This window comes from Triticum dicoccoides, chromosome 7A (assembly GCF_002162155.2).
Source record: "Triticum dicoccoides isolate Atlit2015 ecotype Zavitan chromosome 7A, WEW_v2.0, whole genome shotgun sequence".
Taxonomy (NCBI): domain Eukaryota; kingdom Viridiplantae; phylum Streptophyta; class Magnoliopsida; order Poales; family Poaceae; genus Triticum; species Triticum dicoccoides.
The window spans coordinates 64,701,773-64,706,491 of NC_041392.1; the positions used below are offsets into that span (position 1 = coordinate 64,701,773).

Sequence of the window (4,719 nt, forward strand, 5' to 3'; positions counted from 1 at the left end):
GTGCACAGGCTCCAACATTTGCGCGGCGTGCCGCCGCGCCTACTGCCTGCTAGTATATATAAGACAGGCTAACCTACATGGTTAGGACATCTAAATCTTACTACTATTAGGTGACTGTCAACGTGTACAAGCCGGACAAAATCAAGACCATCACATCGTACATCTGAGGAATTCATCATCAAACTAACATGTTTCACGTTGTAAATAAGAAAGCACTCATAGTATCCATAAGTATATCAAAGAGGTTCCTCATTACAATGCCAAGTTTGCTGAAAAATATAAAATCTGAGAGTATATCTAACAGGTCAAACACATAGCACAATGAACAAACAGGTAATCAAGCGAGTAATTTATCTTACTCCATTAGGAAATCAACGAACCGAGAATACTATGGAATTTTCTTCTTCTCCTTCCTGAATTTCTTGCACTGTTTCTCGTATTTCACAAAATCCAGTGTATTGATAAGATCCTGTCGACTTTTTATGTGAGCTTTCCTGAGCCTTTCGTCCCCTCTAGTCCATTTTGGATTTTCCTTGCTTGTATCGTCCCCACGACAGAATAATATAGACATATCCTGCCACCCAAAGACCATGTTGGATTGCTCCGGTGTTAGGGTCACTGGGTGCAACCAACTTAGCTTGATTTGATTGCGGATGGGCTTAAATCGTAGCGCCTCTGCGATCATAAGAGTGTAGACAAGCAAGGCTCTCTTAGCAAGTTCCGGCTCCTTTGTAGTAACCCCGTACTCCACAAGAATATCTGCTGCATATTTCGCCGCTGTCCTTCCTAAAAGCACTTTTCGGAGAAATAGACTAAGATCAACCTTTCTGTCTTCTCGACCTGTGAGATCATGATATTTGCTTGTGAAACCCAACGGGGTGCAGCCCTGTGGAAACATTTCTTCTGCATCATCCGTGCAGTATAGCGTTCCATATCCATTCATAAATCCAACGAGGTATATATTATCTGATCTGAAATACATGAGGGCACTGCGTCCAATATCTTCACCTTTCACCTCGACACTGATCCACCAAGCTGGTGGTCCTGGCTGCTTCTCTTGAGGAAGAAAATATTTATCGTACTCATCAGGTTCTGTGTTTGCTTCTAGCAACGTGTGCATAACATTGAGAAATGGGTCGTATGAATCCACTCCATCGCCGAAAACTGTGGCCACGACAGGTGGAATATCTTCAGGAGCAGACCGCACATGTGTGGAAGACGCGAGCACAACAGCAACAGCAATCAGAATGCGTACATCCTTGCCCAAGCATCTAGAGATCACCGGCTTGATGTTCATCGTTGTAGATATCAACCATACAATTATCCCAGCTGCATACATACATATAGAAAGGATTCAATGATCTTTCTTGTTCTTAAAAAACAATCAGGATGCATATAGTGCAATAAAACGAACAAGTATAGGCGGCCTACAGCAACATAGCCAAAAACAATCAGAGATAGTGGCTAATTCTGTACACCAAATGCTACTTCCTCTGTTCAACAATATAAGGCATCTTAGCAAGCTAGTTTAGCCACTAGGTACTTCTGATTCAGTTGACAACAGCTAAAGGAGGACACAGGGTGAAACTCTACCATTAATCTAAAGGATCAGAATTCTAAGAGAAAGAATGTACCTGCAAAGGTAGTTATTAGAACTTCAATAAGCACATTGGGCTCTGTCTCTGAGTAATTAACATAATCACTGCTCCCCGAATTGAATTCCTCCAATGGAATGAATTCAAAATATTCCGTGTGATTAAGAAGAGCATATGTCACATTTTGGCCCATCATATGTCGCAAGATACCAGCAATAGGCCCTGAGTTGTTCCTGTCCATGGATCCTGGCGTTGTGAGAGAAACAAACTTAGGTCTCTTAACAGATTCATCCTTAAAGAACTCCGATATCCCCTGCTTTGTAGCAGAACTGCATACAAGGAACGAAAAACAGGTCACACACATCTATTTTTCATTCATAGAAGGGCAAAACAACACATTTTGATTGGATGCAACGATTACCTACGGAATTGTGAGGCCATGGGCTTCGACTCCAGGATATTTTTCATTTGAACTTTTTTGTCACCTGGTTTTGAAGAAGAAATTAGGGAAAATATCCATGAATCAAGGAGGAGGGCTCAGACAGAGAGAAGCATTACCCCTGTCAACATCTGAGCGGACCACATCGGCAACGGTCTGGACTCTGCTTTTGCTCCATTGGGCCGTGTCATTCCTTCCCATGGCCAGCTCTTCCGTGTCCATCGGGTTGATACGTTGAAACAGCTTCTGGAGACATAAAAAAGAGGTACAAAATTATGATTAGGCGTATTAGCTATGTGTGATAATTTTATAAATTCAATCACATTCAAGAGGATTTCAATTGGTCTCAACAGTAGATACAACCTAAGAAAACGAAAACTTTGACAATTTGATTATCATTCTACAAAAGAAACTGGTAGTTTGGACGTACCATAGAAAGCGAATTCCTAATGAAAGAATATTCTGTTTCGCAAACCCAACAACTCTTTTTATACTGTAAGATCATAGCTCGAAGTCTAATTATGATTATCTTACCTAACACCAAACTATGGCACGGTCGAGCAGAATGAAAAGACTTACATCGCTCCATTGGACGATGATCGGCCGGTGCCGAACCGGCAAGTTACGCTCCACCGGAGGGATCAGCGCTGATGTTGATAGGCCCGACATCGTTCGGCTACTGCCGCTGAGGAGCACGACCACTGGGAAGAAAACCAGTGCCATGAACGCCTTCCCACGATGCTTCTGTTTCCATAGCTGTGGCCTCCTCTCCAACATGGCCTGAGATTAAGAAATGCAAGTAATCAGCGTCCAAATATGATCAGCTCCCTACCTGGCTACTTGTGTCCAACCATGACAGCGGCAGGGCAGGGTAGCCGGCGGCAGAGCAGGGGGAGCCGGCGGCAAAGCAGTGGATACACACACAGCAGAAGGAGGTAGTATTCATGCTTCATGGAAGGGCAGGGCAAATATGGCATGAACGGTAGATGCTTCATGCATGGGAGGGACCCAACGCTGGCACAAGGACATGATGCGTACCAGAAACATGTGATCTGAGAAAGAGCGGGACTGCCATGAGCTGCTCCGGCGACACCTGCATGATATCCTCTTGGGTTAACAAAATACTAGCACAAGAGAAGTCAGCTGTAACCCTTAAACGCTTGAATTCTGCAATAAATCGCTGTGTGCATTGATTGATGCGGAGGCTGGGATAAGAGCATCTACATCCGGACCTCTCAAACCCATCTCATACGCTTGGGTGGGCCGCCCGGTCACTGTTCGGTCATGATTTTCTGATTCAGATGGACCCCTCAAACGACCCTCAAACATCCGGGCTAACCAGCACCCCTCACACCCAGCCTAAATATGCGGCGGATATGGGGCGCCCAGGCACGCCCGACCTCACCCCAAATTGCATCAAATCTATGCCCCGAGCTGCCGGATCCATTTGCTCTCTCCTCTCTTCTTCCTCCTCCGCGCCGTCCGGCTCGCAGCTCCGCCGCCGCGCGCCCTCCGCAGTCGTTCGTGGCCTCTGCGCCGGCAGAGCAGTGCTCTCTCCCGTCCTCGCCGCGGGGGACTTCATCTTCGACCCGGCCACTGCCGTGGTACGTCCAGCAACTCTCTGGCACTGCCTTGCGCTTTATGTGTTCGACACATTGTCTGACAGGATTTTTTTTTAAATTTTGTTAGGGAAAACGATGGATTCCGATACTTCATCGGATGAGGAGTATGGACCGATGGAGCTTGACCAAATTATTTAAGATGAGTTCTTTGATTCCTCAGATTCAGACGAAAAAGTGGGCATGATTATGCTCATGAGCATGCAAGAGGAGATGGACCGTCAAGTGGAGCACACCCTCAATTTCAAGGGCTCAATCAAAGAAAGAAGAGTGATCAACCGGGATAGGGTATTCGGAGCAAAGCTAATGTACAGAGGCTACTTTGCTCCCGCGCCTGCTTTCCCGGATGATTCATGGTTTCATCGCCATTTTTGCATGCAGAAACCATTGTTCTTGCGCATTGTGGAGTGAGTGGAGGCACACGACGACTACTTCAAGCTCAAAGGGGATTGCTGCGGACAACTCTCTTTCTCTCCCAAGCAGAAGTGCACGACTTTTCTAAGGATGCTTGCACTTGGAACTGCTGCAGATATCGTTGGTCAGATGGTTAGGATGGGGTAGAGCACGTTCTTGAATACTACTGTCAAGTTTGCCCGTTCCGTGGTGGAGGTGTTTGGACCTGAGTATCTCAGAGAACCAAATGTGCAGGACACGTAGAACTTGTTGGCTATTGGACAAGCAAGGGGATTTCCAAGAATGCTCGGCTCAATTGATTGCATGCATTGGCAATTGAAGAATTTGTAACGCCCGGATAATCTTGTTACAGTAATCCCACGCTAATCATGGCACGTCATCCCGATTACTGCTGCTATCCTCGCAATAATTCGAAATCGTTCAAATTCAAAATTCAAATTGATGAAAACAATAAAAATTTTCAAAATTTAAAATAAAATTGTTCGGTGGTTGGCGAATATTACAAAGGTAATTATAGTGCAACAGGCATATTTTTATAAAATGGCTAAATGGATTAAATTATTTAAACAGAAAAGAAATAATAAAAGAAAATACAAAAGGAAAGAAAAACAGAAAACCAAAGGAAAAATAAAACAAAAGGAGGGAAGCCCCC

At 44.8% G+C, this 4,719-nt stretch overlaps 1 pseudogene; it reads right to left on the minus strand.

Moving 5' to 3' along the window:
- Nucleotides 1-266: 266 nt before the first annotated feature.
- LOC119328147 lies at nt 267-2,980 on the minus strand (annotated as a pseudogene).
- Between the last annotated feature and the right edge of the window lie 1,739 nt (nt 2,981-4,719).